Source organism: Corylus avellana, chromosome 10 (assembly GCF_965113065.1).
Source record: "Corylus avellana chromosome 10, dhCorAvel1.hap1.2, whole genome shotgun sequence".
NCBI lineage: Eukaryota > Viridiplantae > Streptophyta > Magnoliopsida > Fagales > Betulaceae > Corylus > Corylus avellana.
The window spans coordinates 17,639,891-17,657,772 of NC_142499.1; the positions used below are offsets into that span (position 1 = coordinate 17,639,891).

General features: G+C 40.2%; 1 pseudogene across 1 annotated transcript; it reads right to left on the reverse strand.

Annotated features, from left to right (window-relative positions):
• Positions 1 to 1,648: 1,648 nt before the first annotated feature.
• On the reverse strand, positions 1,649 to 17,396 carry LOC132161603 (putative LRR receptor-like serine/threonine-protein kinase At1g67720; annotated as a pseudogene). Its single transcript, XR_015909387.1, has 14 exons — positions 17,254 to 17,396; positions 15,369 to 15,901; positions 14,598 to 15,110; positions 14,333 to 14,465; positions 14,123 to 14,194; positions 13,937 to 14,005; positions 13,785 to 13,859; positions 4,604 to 4,803; positions 4,274 to 4,515; positions 3,401 to 3,527; positions 3,263 to 3,331; positions 2,976 to 3,162; positions 2,605 to 2,740; positions 1,649 to 2,141 (listed from the first exon to the last, which is right to left on the reverse strand). The product of XR_015909387.1 is annotated as a putative LRR receptor-like serine/threonine-protein kinase At1g67720 (transcript).
• Between the last annotated feature and the right edge of the window lie 486 nt (positions 17,397 to 17,882).

Sequence of the window (17,882 nt, forward strand, 5' to 3'; positions counted from 1 at the left end):
ATGATCTCGCTCTTCCTGCCTTGTGGAAGCCTCCAGCTGCTGGTTGGTTGAAAGGAAATTTTGATGTTGCAGTGAAGGGCTCTTTTGCTGTTGCAGCAGCTGTGATTAGTAATGAAAGGGGTGATATTGTTGGTGCAGCTACTCAGAAGCTCCTGGGTACAGATGTCCTTCAAGGTGAAGCTTTTGCAGCCTTGCTGGCTTCCCGTTTAGCCTCTTCTCTAGGTTGTAGTTTACTAGCCTTGGAAGGGGATGCTCTTCTAGTGGTTTTAGCTATTAACAATCCTTCCTTATTTTCCTCTTGGAACTTTGCTCATTGTATAGCTGATGTTAGTTTAGTTTTATCTTCCTTTCAAAGTTGGAATATTTTGAAAGTGTCTCGTAGTGCCAATTTTCGGGCACATGCTTTAGGTAAATGGGCCGCTTCCCATCTTGTTTTTGGAAGCATTCCCACAGGATCTCCTATTCTCTCTTCCATCCGGATCAGAAGTGGGAAAGATCCTCCTCTGTAGCCCTTTCCTTATTCAATTAGAAAAAAAAAAAAAAAAAAAAAAAAAAAAAAAGGTGATTATATTTAAAGAATATGCTAAAGATGCTCAAAATCTTACGAATTATAAAATAAAAAATAAAATAAATAAATCTTATATTAAAGTACACCTTTGCCTTTAAAAGTACATTCAATATCAGCTATGGTTGCCTACTCACCATGGCCTGACTACAACTTTGACCATGGACCTCCTTACTTGATATGAACCAACCAATTAGACACGTGGCACCGAAAGGCATTATAGAACACTACAATTCAAGAACATCTACTCGTCTATATTTCAATCATATTGTACAAGAGGGAGATATCATGTGCCACAGTCCCCGTGGGCCATTTGATCGCACGTGTTGACACTTCAGAGAAGGAAAAAGATGGCCTCTCGAGATGTCTCCATTTACATTGCACTCTATAGCTACTAGATAATTAATTCTCCTGACACAGAGGGTTCAAGGTTTTGCCTTTGACTTGTCTCCAAATCAGTTCATGTTTAATTTTATAGCTTAATATTCTTGGAATAGGATTTTCTCTGATCTATTATTTAATTCATGTCTGGGATTTTTTAAAAAAAGAATCTTACAGCCATAATTAGGACACATAATTAGGACACATTGCTGAAATTTTTTCAATTGCTACTTTGCATCATTCTGGTAAAATTGCTTTGAGCATTGTCGCAAGCAAATAGGTATGAGGCATGATTTATGCTTCATGAATTAGTTGGATTCATTAGGAGAACCTTTTATCCACAACTAGACATTAACACTAAAACAGAAACCACTGCTGATCAAAACTAAAGGAATACTGTTACGTAAATGCTTTTACATACATGTAACGGGATAGATTGTTAAATTTTGCGAGAACCTAGACCCTTTTAGATTTGTTAAAGAAAACCTAAAACCTTTTTAAATATAAAGTTTGGATTAATTTTCTGATTACTTTATTCATAACATTATGGCCTTTAAATAGGCAAACTATTACAATATTTTTTAGGGCTAGTCATCAGCTCTTATTAAAATATAAACAATGACTGAGTCATCAAGATTCTTACATGAAATAAAATAAAGACAACATCAAACAAAAATAAACACAATAAAATATCTTACCGTATCATATATTTTAATATATTCTAATATTAATAATTATTCCGTATAAAACTCCATTCTCGTAACAAATAAGCGAAAAATTGTAAGCTCACTCTAACAAAAAATATGAATTTTTTTTTTTTTTTTTTTTCACAAAAAATGAGCTATTTGGTGTTTGTACTATCGTGCAGAGGCCGTGCAAAGGATTCATCAATTGAGATGTAATCATCAGCACCACCCAAATGCATGGAAGAACAGGCGCTCCAGTAAGAATGAGGAGAATTCATTGACATATCATCAGAGCTACCTTCTCTTAGAGCCAATGTTTCCTTCGCAATTGAGATTGCATCTTGAATCTCCTTGGCAACTTCTGAAATTGATGGTCTCATATGCCCTTGTGGTTGCACGCACATCAGAGCTTTCTCTGCTATCTTCCACATTGATTGGATGTCGAATTCTTCGTGTAGTAAAGGATCAATGATTCCTTGAATGTCTCCACTCTCAATATGCAACTTTGCCTGTAAATGTCATAGAAGGAGGGTTTCTATACTGATGATTTTAATCTTTCAAAGAAACCAAAAAACAAAAATGATGGGAGAAACCCAATTGAAGATTGGTCATGTTGAAAAGTAACGTGTAATTTTTAGAAAATGAAAACTAATTTGAGTTGTTTTATAAAAATGGTTTTACTTTAATGGAATTTGTGGGATGAATTTAGTTATTGTGACATGTTTGAAATTACGTTTGAGGGGCATAAAAGTGCGTTTAACACTAAAAAATCCGTTTGAAGAAAAAAACAATCGTTTGGTAAAAAAATTAAAAGCACTTTTAAGGGTTTAAAAAGCCTAAAAATTGTCAAAACGCACTTTTGACAAAAGTTTTAAAATAAAACTTTTACCAAAAAACGCTTTTTAACTTAAAAGCTTTATTTCTTAAACGCAATCTCAAACAAATGCCGGCTTCAACATAAAACACACTTACCCACTCGACTATGTTACGGCAATTAACACCAACGCTTTCATTAGATATGGCTTCTTGACCAGATATTAGCTCAAGAAGAATGACACCAAAACTATAAACATCGATTTTGTCTGTCAACTGCTGCGAGATGTAATACCTGCATATCATGAGAAAAAAAAAATCTTTATAATGTAATACATTTGAAGGTGGCCAATTGATCCAAGAAAATTTTAAGCAGGTGAAGCCAACCATCTCAAACACGAGTGGTTAATTTTTTTTATTGAAGACACTCTTTTTATTTGCAAATTTGTTCAAAGATTCAAACAGATATGATGCTGACTTGATCTTGAGGAAAAGTGGCAGAATTTAATTAAGGCAGAGAAAAGCCTTACTCGGGATCCAAATAACCGAAGGTGCCCCGAACTGTGCTTGATACATGAGAGGATCCATCTACTGCAAGTTTTGAAAGAACGAAATCTGAAACCTTGGCTCTCATGTGTTTGCCGAGAAGAATATTGCTGCTTTTCAAGTCCCTATGAATAATGGCTGGAACGCTGCCGGTATGAAGGTATTCAATCCCTAAATAACAATGAGAATACATGAGTCCATTTAATTACTCTATTACAGAGGAGAGGCTTCTGTGAGCAATATAAGAAAGAATTTATTTTAGCTTATAAACCTTTTGCGACATCCTCAGCAACCTCAAGTCGCCTGATCCAATTGATACTCTGTTCATGTGTTAACAGGCCTACGAAAAATTTATACGTGGTTGAGCATTCAAACTCCAGTTGCTTAATTCAGAAATCTTTGAGCTTACCATAAAGATGTTCCTTGAGAGTTCCATTATGCATGAACTCATAAACAAGCATACTTCTCTCTCCTTCCTGGCAAAACCCAAGAAACTGTACCAGGTTCCTGTGATGTATCCCTGAAAGAAGAGTCACCTAGATGAAATTGAGGCGTACACAATCATAAGAACCAGCTTTCTCTTACACAAATAGTCCCACCAAATGCAACATGAGTTATTTAGACTGATGAACAACTTTTATTAACTGCACTTTAACTTCAGAAAAGATTAGAATGGAAGAGATCAAAGTTTGAAATCTCCATGTTTCAGCAAATTTGTCAAAAGGAAAAAAAAAAAAAAAAAAAAAAAGGAAGAAGGTGATGTAGATAAAATACAAATGATGAAGCTAGGTATTAAATTTCTGGGCAAGGTACAAATGTATCAAACTTTCAATTACCTCAATCCGTTAGGATTTTCTATTAAATTTTGTCAAAATACCCATTTTTTTAAAAAAAAAAAAAAATAGAAAAATTTTAAAAACATTTGCAAAGATGTGACAAAAATATTGCAAAGATGTTTTTTTTATTAAAGAAATAAACGTATGAATCTTTACAAATTTTTTTATTTTATTTTTTCTAATAAAAAAATATGAGTATATTAAAAATTGACAAAATTTAACAAAAAATTCAAACGGAAGGAGGTAATTGAAAGTTCGATACCCCCTTAATTAAGAGTTTTTGAACTTCGGAGGGTACTTTCAAAATACGTGAAAGTTCGACCGGGGGGGGGGGTTTGTGAAGTTTCCCAAAAAATAAGGAATCTTGAACAGTTTATATAAGTTGGTCAAGGTAATTTGGCTGCAGAAACAGAATGTAGAAGGAGATTCAACTCATGAAAAATTACCTCGTTTGCAAATTCCCTCTTTCCCTGGAAGAAATTACTGGTTAGAACTTTGACTGCAATTTGTTTATCATCTTTCATTTTCCCATAGTATACAACTCCAAATCCTCCGGAACCAATTTTCTTCTCAAATTTATTTGTAGCGTCTTCAATTTCAGAGAAAGTGAAGCAATGCGCAGCTTCTGTGGGAGCATCACTCTTGGATGGAACTAGCCTTTGAACAGGCAGGGAATGTTCAAGTTGTTCTATAACAAATCAAAACATGTTTTGTTAAACCAACTGCAATTTTTATAAAAGCAAGAGATGAACTTGAAGATTGCTCCAGACTCATACCTTGCTCAAAATACTTTTTCTTCCCTTTGCTCATAAATAGGCAAGATGCAATAGTAGCTATAAGCAGAACAACAGCCCCAACTGATGAACCAATAATTATATTCATGTGACTTCCTCTTTTGTCACCTTTATGAAGATAATTGTTCCCAGAGTAGCTGAGGAGAATAGAAGTAGCAAGGGTTGCAACATTGGAGTGACAGACACATAGAAAATCACAAACCCCCCCCCCCCCCCCACCAAAAAAAAAAAGATATTTGTGTGAGGAGGCAAGATATAGACAAATCCACGTTCATATTAAATCTGACAATAGGATTTCAGTTCAACATATCGGCATGCAAAAGTAATTTAAGACATAGTGTGGAGTAACACACATGAACTGACTATTGCTGTGTTTATCTAAAGCACAGAACCATATGGCAGGGCCTTCAAAGCCATTTTAGTTTCCACAATCCGAAACACACAAACAACATTGTAATCAGCCATGTAAAAACATACATAACCAATTCCTCTCATAGTCCATTGTGGTTGAAAGTTAAAAGCAGTGTAATCTTCCACAAAACAACATACTTTTGAAGAGGGCAAAAAACTTAAGGTTGTTAACAAAGAATATGACTCTTAGACGCAGCTACCTCAAAATGACATCTACTTCATCATTACTTCCAAAATTACTTGTGTGGCCATCCATAAGGAAAATCTTGCTTAAAAAGGGTGAACTAGATTCTGCAGTCTAAAATCATGCTACTAATGAAATATCTACTAATGAAATAATGATATTTCATTAGTAGCATGATTTTAGACTGCAGAATCTAGTTCACCCTTTTTAAGCAAGATTTTCCTTATGGATGGCCACACAAGTAATTTTGGAATTAATGATGAAGTAGATGTCATTTTGAGGTAGCTGCGTCTAAGAGTCATATTCTTTGTTAACAATCTTAAGTTTTTTGCCCTCTTCAAAAGTATGTTGTTTTGTGGAAGATTACACTGCTTTTAACTTTCAACCACAATGGACTATGAGAGGAATTGGTTATGTATGTTTTTACATGGCTGATTACAATGTTGTTTGTGTGTTTCGGATTGTGGAAACTAAAATGGCTTTGAAGGCCCTGCCATATGGTTCTGTGCTTTAGATAAACACAGCAATAGTCAGTTCATGTGTGTTACTCCACACTATGTCTTAAATTACTTTTGCATGCCGATATGTTGAACTGAAATCCTATTGTCAGATTTAATATGAACGTGGATTTGTCTATATCTTGCCTCCTCACACAAATATCTTTTTTTTTTGGGAGGGGGGGGGGGGGGGGGTGGGGGGGGGTTTGTGATTTTCTATGTGTCTGTCACTCCAATGTGCCAACCCTTGCTACTTCTATTCTCCTCAGCTACTCTGGGAACAATTATCTTCATAAAGGTGACAAAAGAGGAAGTCACATGAATATAATTATTGGTTCATCAGTTGGGGCTGTTGTTCTGCTTATAGCTACTATTGCATCTTGCCTATTTATGAGCAAAGGGAAGAAAAAGTATTTTGAGCAAGGTATGAGCCTGGAGCAATCTTCAAGTTCATCTCTTGCTTTTATAAAAATTGAAGTTGGTTTAACAAAACATGTTTTGATTTGTTATAGAACAACTTGAACATTCCCTGCCTGTTCAAAGGCTAGTTCCATCCAAGAGTGATGCTCCCACAGAAGCTGCGCATTGCTTCACTTTCTCTGAAATTGAAGACGCTACAAATAAATTTGAGAAGAAAATTGGTTCCGGAGGATTTGGAGTTGTATACTATGGGAAAATGAAAGATGATAAACAAATTGCAGTCAAAGTTCTAACCAGTAATTCCTTCCAGGGAAAGAGGGAATTTGCAAACGAGGTAATTTTTCATGAGTTGAATCTCCTTCTACATTCTGTTTCTGCAGCCAAATTACCTTGACCAACTTATATAAACTGTTCAAGATTCTTTATTTTTTGGGAAACTTCACAAACCCCCCCCCCCGGGCGAACTTTCACGCATTTTGAAAGTACTCTCCGAAGTTCAAAAACTCATAATTAAGGGGGTATCGAACTTTCAATTACCCCCTTCCGTTTGAATTTTTTGTTAAATTTTGTCAAAATTTCTAATATACTCATATTTTTTTATTAGAAAAAATAAAATAAAAAAATTTGTAAAGATTCATACGTTTATTTCTTTAATAAAAAAACATCTTTGCAATATTTTTGTCACATCTTTGCAAATGTTTTTAAAATTTTTCTATTTTTTTTTTTAAAAAAAAACATGGGTATTTTGATAATGTTGACAAAATTTAATAAAAAATCCTAACGGAATGAGGTAATTGAAAGTTTGATACATTTGTACCTTGCCCAGAAATTTAATACCCAGCTTCATCATTTGTATTTTGTCTACATCACCTTCTCTTTTTTTTTTCCTTTTGACAAATTTGCTGAAACATGGAGATTTCAAACTTTGATCTTTTCCATTCTAATCTTTTCTGAAGTTAAAGTGCAGTTAATAAAAGTTGTTCATCATTCTAAATAACTCCTGTTGCATTTGGTGGGACTATTTGTGTAAGAGAATCTGGTTCTTATGGCTTCTAGGAAAACATGACTTTTCTCTCTTCTCTCTCATCCACCCCCGCCTGAGTGCAGGGGTGTGGGTGGCGCGAGTGACCTGTTTGGGTGTCGAGTTTGTTAGCTGATTGGTTAGTGTTATGGCTGATTCGAGGAAGTGGTCTGTGGAGTCCAAGAAGTTTGAGTTACTGATAAAAAGTTCAGGGGTGAGGATTTTTGAAAGAAGCAATAGGATACAAAAAACCATCTTCTTGAAGAAGGATGAGTTGCTGTGGTTGGGGCGCATTGCGGAGGACTTGGTGGTAGTGGAAACTTCTAAGGTTTTTTGGGACCAATCCAGAGCAGGGTTTCCTCGGATAATTGCGCAAAAATGCTCCAACAGGAATGGACGTTTTCTGACAGTAGAAGAATTTGATGGAAGGCAAAGAAGAGGATCGATTATTATACCAGAAGGGCAAGTTGGTCAAGGTTGGGAACGTTTCATCTCGGAGGTGCGTTTGGCTAAGTCTTCACTGTGCGAGGTCAGGGAGGTCACGGTAAACAAGAAGAAGTTTGAGGGGGTGGGAAGGAGGAGTTTCGCGGAAGTGCTGAGGTCGTCGTTGCAACCGGCATATGACTGTTTTATTGCTTATTCCGAGTCGATAGCCAGGGTGCCTAGATGGTTGAAGGAGGCTGCTGTAGAGAAGGATAAACAATACCATGCTTCCACGGAGCAGGGGGTGGGTACGCACAAGGCGAGGATTGCTTCCACTGGTGGCGGTTGCGTGGAGGGACCGAAGAAGAACCAATTCTCTGACGCGGAGGGATTGTGCAACCTAAAGGCAGGGGGGTCACGGGGTGTTGTCAACAGGATTCCGGCGAGCAGAAATCAATCTCTAGTGAGCAGGTTGAACGCCTCGGCAATGATGGCAGCATCGGAAGTTGGAGACGATCACGTGAAGAGATGGGAGGGGGTAGGTAGGCTCGAAGAGCAGGCCTGGTTTCGTGTGAAAACTGAACTCATTAATGCGAAGGAGTCATTGAGTAGGTTGAGGGGAGAGATTGACGTGGGTCTAGAGAGGTTTGATTTTTCAATTAAGAGTCTGGAGGAGAGGAGTGGTTACACAAGGACTGGGGGGGCGTGCGTGTGTGGTCTGGCAGGAGGGGTCTCATTCAAGCAAGGGGAGGCCCAACCCAAGAAGATTAACATGGAGGTTAGAGATTTGGAGGGGGAGGATGGGTCTAACAGAAAGGCCAATGGCCCAAGAGAAAGTTTAAGGGAAAGAAGAAGGTGGTGGCTGTGTATAGGCATAGGAAGGTGGGCTTGGGTCTGGGTCAGTCCAGCCCATGCGTGTCTGGTCCAGAAGGGGCAAGACCCAAGGGATCTTCGGAGGTGTTTAACACGATCGGCCTGTAGGAGGGATGCTGAAGGTCTCCAGCAGGTGACCCAGGTGCGTCGTCGTCGGTGGCAGTAGGGGCGTACACAGAAGAGGGATCGCCGGCTACAGTGGGAGTTTCTGGTGGTGGTCCCGGTGAGTTTTCTAGCAGTACAGAAGCGTTGATTCTGGCCGGAAACAGCTGCTGCACGCCGGCGATCGTGATTAAGGACAGGGGGGAGATGTTTCCGTGCCAGACAAAGCCGAAGATGCCGTTGGTGGTTGTCGCCGGTGAGTCAGAGATGGCCGGCGATTTATTCAGTGCTCCGGCGGTCGTGATTTCGAAAGGGGGGGAGTCTCTGTCAAGCCAGACAACGCCGGAGGTGCCATTTTTGGTCGCCGCCGGTGAGGAGCTTGAGTAGGTCGAGTCTGGGGAGACATCTGGAGCTGTCGGAGCACCAGAGATGGTGGTTTTGGGCGGTGGGGATACTATTTCGCACCAGAAGATGCCGGTGATGCCAGGTACAGTGTGTGAGGGCAGTGAGTTGTAACCTTGGTATGGCGGTGAAGTGTTCCAGGTTGTCGGTCAGGCTAGTGGGGGATTGGGTCAAGTGCAGCAACTAAGGTATACTGGTGGGCTGCATGTCTAGGACGATGATCCTTCAAATAGAGGATTCCGGTGTTCAGGTTTGGTTGAGACTCGAGAGGCTGGTCAGGTGGTGGTAGCTAAGAGTTGTGGGGGTGAAGTCTTGGTTGAGGATAGGAGTAAGGAAGGCGGGAGGGCAGAGGCGTGTGGAATAGAGGGGCCTTCGCCTTTGAACAGTTATGGTCCTAATTTAGGGGATGCAGCAGGCTATTCCGATTGGGTTATCCAGTGTGCCAATGAGATATATCCGATCGTGGGGATTTCGTTTGCCGGTCATAAGCTGCAGTTGTTAGCATTGTTAACCTCTCTAGAAGAGGAGTGTCGAAATAATGGGATGGTAACTACTTCAAATAGCGGCACTAAGGGTAAAAGGCAGATGAGGAATTTGGAGTGTTCGGTGAATTATGATGCCAGAAGTGGGAGCTCAATTCGGGGAAGCAGGAAAGGGAGGGGGAATGTAGTAGTGTTATGAAGATAAGCATAATCTCTTGGAATGTGAGAGGGTTGAATAAGAGGGATAAGCGCTTGAGGGTGAGTAATTTGCTTAGGGATTGGAATGCAGATGTTGTTTGCCTTCAAGAAACCAAGATTCAGGATATGTCTAGAAACATTGTTCGCAGTTTATGGAGGCGAAATCATGTGGATTGGTACTGTTTGGATTCTAGTGGGGCCTCGGGTGGTATTTTAATCATGTGGGATACTAGGGTGGTGGAGAAGATCGATGTCTGTATAGGGGATTTTACCCTAGCTGTGTCTTTCAGGAACGTGGCAGATATCTCTGTGTGGGCGTTTGCAGGGGTGTATGGTCCGAATATTGATAGGGATAGAAGGCTCCTTTGAGATGAGTTGGCTGGCGTTCTTAGTTGGTGGAACGTGCCATGGTGTATTGGGAGAGATTTCAATGTTACTCGATTCCCTAGTGAAAGATCTGGTGGAGCTCGTCTGGATTCTGCTATGATGGGTTTCTCAGATTTTATTTCTGAACAAGGGCTTATGGACCTTCCCCTTGTCGGGGTTGTTTGCACTTGGTCGGTCTCTCAAGATCCTCCGCTATGGTCTAGGATTGATCGGTTTCTTGTTTCTCCAGAGTTGGAAGCCTGGTTTCCAGGGGTGAGGCAGAAGAGGCTCCCACGTCTATGCTCGGATCACTTCCCAATCATGCTTGAGTTGGGGGAGGTATCCCAGGGGAAAAGGCCATTCAGGTTTGAGAATATGTGGCTTAAGGAGGAAGGCTTTATTGCTTTAGTGAAACAATGGTGGGATTCTTATGAGTTCCAAGGTACGCCGAGCTTTGTTCGCGCTCGCAAACTCAAGGCCTTGAAGCTGAATTTGAAGACTTGGAATGAGGAGGTGTTTGGTAACATTGAGAGGAATAAGCGGACTCTTCTTGAAGATCTTCGGGTGTTTGATGAGCACGAAGAAAGTAGGGCTTTGAACGAGGAGGAGTTAGCGAGGAAGGCCGAGGTTGTTCGAGAATTAGAGAAGTGTACTCTTATGGAGGAGATTAGTTGGAGACAAAAATCTAGGGTGTTTTGGTTAAAGGAAGGGGACAAGTGCACTAAATTCTTTCATTCCATAGCCAACTCTAACAGAAGATATAATTCGATAGAGAATCTTATGATTGGGGATAATCTTTCTTCAAATCAGGATGAGATTAGTGAGCACATTGTTGATTTCTACCAAAAGCTCTTTGCTGAACAACACAGTTGGAGGCCTTTGGTAGATGGTATCTCCTTGGATTCCATTTCGGAGGGAGAGGCCAGCTAGTTGGAGAGAGATTTTGAAGAGGAAGAGGTTAGAAAGGTCGTGTTTAAGATGAATGGCAACAAGGCATCGGGCCCCGATGGGTTTTCTATGGCGTTCTTCCAAGCTTGTTGGGATGTGGTGAGGGAGGACATTATGAGGGTCTTCAGTGCTTTCCATGCTTGCGGGATGTTTGTAAAGAGCCTCAACGCCTTGTTCATTTCGCTTATTCCGAAGATTCCCGGTGCCATCAACCTTAAAGATTTCCGTCTGATTAGCCTTGTGGGAGGTATGTACAAAATTATTGCCAAGGTTTTAGCAAACAGATTGAAGGTTGTGTTGGACAAGATTATCTCCAAGTGGCAAAATGCTTTCATCAAAGGTCGACAGATTCTAGATCCCATCTTGATTGCTAATGAATGCCTTGGTAGTAGGATAAGATCTGGGGAGCCAGGGGTCATTTGCAAAATGGATTTGGAAAAAGCTTACGATCATGTGAATTGGGGCTTCTTGATGTACTTGCTAAGGAGGTGTGGTTTTGGAGGGGTTTGGTGTTCTTGGATTCAACATTGCATTTCCTCGGTGCGGTTCTCGATTCTGGTAAATGGGTCTCCTAAAGGTGTTTTTTAGTAGCTCCAGGGGTTTGAGACAAGGGGATCCTCTCTCTCCTTTGCTGTTTGTGTTTGTGATGGAGGTCCTGAGTAGGATGATTTCGGCGGCAGTTCATAGGGGGTTGTTAGAAGGCTTCAAAATCGGCAACATTACAGTCTCCCATCTTTTATTTGCCGACGACACCTTGATTTTCCGCAATGCTAGGCCTGCCCAGTTACGTTACTTGCAGAGTTTGTTCTTGTTGTTTGAAGCTGCTTCCGGGTTGAAGGTTAATTTGGCTAAATTGATGCTTATTCCGGTGGGGAATGTGGAGCAAGTAGCTTCGTTAGCCGGTATTTTAGGGTGTGAGGCAGCTACTTTGCCAGTGAAGTACCTTGGTCTCCCGTTGGGAGGTTCTTATAAGTCCAAGCATATTTGGGATGGAGTGATCGAGAAGATTGAATATCGGTTGGCCAGCTGGAAAAGGTTGTATTTGTCGAAAAGGGGTAGGGTCACCCTTATTAAGAGCACTCTTGCTAACCTGCCCACTTATTACTTGTCTCTTTTCCCTATTCCGGTGAGTGTTGCTAAGCGCATTGAGAAGCTTCAACGCAATTTTCTTTGGGGAGGGATAGGCGAAGAGTTCAAATACCACTTGGTGAAGTGGTCGCAGGTGTGCACTCCGATCAAGGAAGGAGGGTTGGGGATCAGGATCTTATTGGTTTTCAACCGCGCTCTTTTAGGGAAATGGTTGTGGCGTTATAGGTTGGAAAGAGATGCTTGGTGGAGAGTTGTGATAGATGCGAAGTTTGGAAGCTTATGGGGAGGATGGTGTTCGGTTGAGCCTAGAGGCACGTTTGGGGTAGGGTTATGGAAGAATATTAGAAAAGGGTGGGAAACTTTCAAAGGCTTTACGAGATTTGCAGTGGGGGATGGGTCTAGGATTAGCTTTTGGCATGATTGGTGGTGTGGAGATTCAGCTCTCAAGATAGCTTTTCCGATCCTTTATAGTATAGCTTGTGCGAAGGAGGCCTCAATTGCGGATAACGTGGAGATGCTAGGGGGGTCCAACCAGTGGAACGTGAGTTTTTCGAGGGAGGCTCATGATTGGGAGGTGGAGGCCTTTGCCTCATTTTTCCAGCTGTTACATTCTACAGGAGTGAGAAGACGGTCGGAAGATAGATTATGGTGGGAACTCTTCCCAAAGAGGTACGTTCAAGGTCAAGTCTCTCTTTCTCTCCTTGGCATGCTCGGAAGGGAGGAGGTTCCCCTGGAAGAGTGTGTGGCGGACACAGGCTCCTCCAAGGGCAGCATTTTTTGCGTGGTCGGCGGCTTGGAGGAAAATTCTGACCTTAGATAACCTCAGAAAGAGAAATGTGATTGTAGTAAACAGATGTTGGATGTGTAAGAAGAGTGAGGAGACGGTGGATCATCTTCTTATTCATTGTGAGGTGGCGTCTGCTTTGTGGAGTGCCTTTTTTGGCCGTTTTGGGTTATCATGGGTGATGCCTGGTCGGGTTTTCGAGTTGCTAGCCTGTTGGTGGTCTACAGGAAGGGGGGGGAGTGCTGCTGGAAGATGGTGCCTACTTGCTTTTTTTGGTGTCTATGGAGAGAGAGAAATAATAAGTGCTTCGAGGATGTGGAGAGGTCTATCGAGGACTTTTTATCCTATTGTTTCTATACTCTGTATCTTTGGACTGTAGCGTTTGTTTTCCCGGTTTCGTTTAGCTATGATGATTTCCTTGTACGTTTTTCCCTTTCTAGTTAGGTGATCCTCCTTGTATACTTCAAGTGTACTTAGGGGCGCCTTACACTTTTAATAAAGTCAGTTACTTGTTTATCAAAAAAAAAAAAAAAAATTTGTAATAATATACATAATCTCTGAGTCATCAACTCGATGCATCACCTTAAGGTAAGATTTATGGTTCAAGTTTATTTTTATTTTTTATTTTTTATTTTTTTATGTCGAGGAACCTCTCCAAGGCAGGGCCCTTCAGACCCACTCCTACAGAGTAAACCTAGTTCCGTGCACCGCACCCTTAAAAGTTTCCCTATACGAAACTGGCTAAATCGCTGGCTTTTCACCAGGGGGTGTGGCCCCAAGAGATTGTTTGCACCCATGAGGTATTGAACCTTGGACCTTGAAGGAGCAAACCTTAAGACCAAGGCCTCCACCACTTGGGCCAACCCCTTGGGGTTTTTATGGTTCAAGTTAATTAATAGATGTTTACAAGGAGTCTTCAAATTTTAAAGCAATACAATTACCGATATAGAAGTCCCAATAACTTACAATTCCCTCAACTTCGGTAGGTTGAACAAAGAAGAAGGCAGACCACCTGTCAATTAATTGTCCTCGAGATGACTACACAAGGCAAAGATCATGATTAGCTTAATTTTTTAATATACCCATGATTTAGAGAGCAAGTCATCGTAGATTACATGATTTTCAAATCTATGCATCCAGTAAAATCAGGTAATGGACCATTAAGTGAATTACCATCAAGCCACCTGCAACCACAAGACAAAGGGATGATTATAATATAAGGGTCATCAATACTTGTGGACTTTAAACACTGAAACCAATAGTCACCATCCAGAAAAATGGAAATGCAGTATTATACTTACAACTCAACTAAACCAGTCAACTTTGTCAAGTCCGAAGGGATATTCCTTGTTAAGTTCTTTCTAGAAAGCAAACTGCCAAGCACCAGAGACACAAAATAGTTGTGATTGGATCAGTGACATTTCTATTCATATATGTAGGTGACTACACGCAAACAATGCAGAAACTATTAGATATTCATGCGATAAAACCTTAAAAAATTTAACCATTACATTTTAACAATTTTTGGCTGTGGATCTGAGTTGCACTGCACCCATGACCACGGAACTGGTAGACATGGGTCACCACCCTCTTGTGCCCAGTCTGCTGATGAGTAGGGTGAAACTACATTAGCAATAACCGCTCCTGCAACTCATGAAATTCATGTTAAAGAATGATACTCAATAGAAAACACTCAACAAGCAAAAACAATAGCTATGCAACACAAGTAAGAAAACATGATCTTAGATCTTTATGCACACACTTCATTATACCTACCATCTAAAGAACCATCATTTTTCTCCAGATACTTATTGATCTCAATAGCATTCAAAAGAGGCCCCAGGGAAGAATCTGATGTTTTCCCAAATCTAAAAGATAATAAAAAGGGAAGGGTTAAGTTGACATATCCAGGCTCATAAACAATATATTTTCCTAGAGCATTCTCTTCAATATTGACTACAGCCTTGCTCATCTCAGGATAGCCTGGGAGTACCAATCTGAATTTTCTAGACTCATCTGAATCCAAATCTTCAATTTCTGCAAAGTAGGAGACAGCCCATCCGAAACCAGGAAAACCGTTCAAGTTTAACCGGTAAGTTAACGATCCATTTGCCATTTGTTCCAACTACAGCTGTCTGCATCACTTTTTCAGGTGGCCTCTCATCTTTGTTAACATCAATTGGCATTTTGGTTGACACTTTTTTGGTTCCAGCAGCGACATCAACAAGGTAATTTGCTTTCTTCAAGGAATCTGATTCCCATATTCTATCAAAAGGCTCATCAGGATACCTAAAATAACAGAGATACAGATCTTTTCATAATTTGGACAAATCTTCAAACAATAATGTGTAGCTAGTACACCTCTTCTAGCTCAAAATTCTCACTTATTAGGTTGTTAGGCATCAACATGTCTCAGATCAACTTGACTAACTTAATCTGTTTTCTTCTCATATTGTTTGATGTATATTATTTTAAAATGCATTCAGATAACTGTATATTTGAAATAGCAGGCTGCAAAGCACTTCTAAGCAAATATTCTGTGCATACCTGATTGGAGCTTCACTATCTGCACCAAAGTTTATCCTGGCAGAGACACTGAGGTAATAATGCGCCTCAAAATCTGTGTAATAAACTGAACCATTAAATTGCCGGAGCTCAAGAGTAGATATAAATGGCTGCCCAGTTGTGGCATTGGATAGGCACACGCTGATAGTAGGACTTAAAGCCAGGAATATTAGCTCTCGGACTTCTATAGTACCAGCATCCAAAATGACTATTGTAGACCAATGAGTAGCCCCAAGGGAAATGTCAAATTTTGGATAAACGTTGCTGTTGTCAAAGTTACCATACAAAGAATGTTGCTCTCAGAAGGTACCTAGTCCTACTTATGACATTAAGGGTGTAACAATACTTCCTGGAATCGGCAGGAAAGTGCCTCAGGGTCATGTATTGCTTGCGTGTCTCGTTTGCAACAGATATGTTAGCTGTTTCTCCATAAGCAAGTTGACTGTCAGGGGTCCACACCAGGCCAATGTCATCGGAGAAATTTTCTATACCTCCACAGTCAAAACTGACAAAACCTGCTTCACAAGACCATATTGGTGTAGAAGAAAAGTAAATCCAAACTCCATGCAAATTTTATAAGGAACTGCTATTGTCTACCTAGTGTTTTTATCACATAATGGATAAAACTCCAAATAACCTTATGCAATTATAAAAAGGGGTATAATAAAAGAACGGGAAATAAGCAGCAGGGAGTTATCTTAAAACAAATCTCATTTTAGCTACAATAGAGAGAGAGAGATCTCATCCCACATAATAGTGGAATTCAAAGTCGAACCTAAATTCAAGATTGAAAATATGCGTTTAAGACCAATATAATAAAAAAAATTAAAATTGGATGATCCGTCATCAGACAAATTTTAGGGTTGAGGTACTAGTCTCCTCCACACACACAGATGGGAACGCGGCGATCAGATCAGACATGAAAAACAAGTCATCTAACAATGGAAGTACGCCTATCTCTTCCTCTTGATTTACACATGCTATGGAGAAAGGATAGATTTATCTAGTTTAATTATAGCATACACTAGTTGGATCGATCATATCTCTCAGCTTTAATCTTGATCAACTATTTACCACAGTATCTAATATGCGCATTGAATTTATTCTTGAGCACAAGGGAAACTGGAGCAGGATTCTTCAGTTGTTGATGTAATTGACAGATTATTTGTTGATGTAATTGACAGATTATAGTTTTTGGACACATTTGACCACCCAAAAAAGTGACTCATGAATTCAATTTCCAAGTCCCAGCCACTTATAAGCATGTAGTTTATGTTAACTTCATCCGTAAAAAGAACAATTTTACAAGATGGGACAAGACAACCTAAAAAGCTAACAATTTTAGGTAGTTGTAGGTTATAAAGGAAGCATGGTTAATATAACTTGTATGAGACGGTTATAAGTACAGGGTTGAAGGGTTTGCATATCAGTTACAACTTATGGCCTCTATTCTTTTCTTTTCTACCCTTTTTCAGAATCTGTTATACTGAAGAAAAATATCAGATCCACTAAAAAAGCCAAAACGACGAAAACCACTGTGCCGTTTGCTTCAATTGTTTCCAGTTCTTCAAATCTCTGGTTTGGCCATTATTTCTGTGGAGTGGGACTGTAAAGATGGTTACTTTCCCTTTCTATTATTTAGACTGCCATCTTAAAAAGCAAACAAAAGATATCAAAAATGACAACCGAAGCAAAATTAAGAATGCATACACAGAGCAATCCAAAAGAACAGAGCCCCAGTATATTTAACAAGATATGGGCATTAGAAACCAATCCACCACAAACCCAGTAAGTATTTTTAAAAAAAATTCATTTCACTATTTTGCTCATACATATACGCGAAACAAAGAGCGAGGAGTGGAAGTACCTGGCATCTGAGCTGAAGAGGCATGGAAGAGAAGGAAAAGGATGAAGAAGAGAGAGTATAGGAGAAGCCCAGTCTCCATTATGGGCATTGAAAAGCTGAAGTGAGAGGATGAAACAGAGAGAAGCCACTCTGTGCTACAGATAAAAAGTTACAATGCCACTGCCATCATATTTTTTTAATTAAACAAAAAAAAAAAAAACAATAATGCAAAACAAATAAAACAGAAGTGATTCTTCTTTTGAGGGTGTGTGTCAGTGAATGATTTGGAAAGAGAATGAGAAGATGGTTTGTAGAATAGAGCGAGAAGGAATCTTCGAGCTCTGAGCTCTTATGGTGTACTGAAATGGATGTTCGGAGAGGACCCCACCAAAAAGAGGCAATGGAGAGAGAGTCTTACGGCCTCAAAGTTCATCGTGATGCAGATGTAGGGACGAGATTCGATGCCACTGAGAGGACCCACCACTGGTGTTGCACCGGCGTCACATCACATCAATTTCCTTTCACTTCTAGTCTCATTGGCACCGTTTGGTTAGGGGTGTCAATCCAGTCCAATTTCTTAGTTTTTTGCCAAAACCGAGAACTGGAACCAGGGTATCCCGCTTCTCGGTTTTGAGAAACCGGAACCGGGA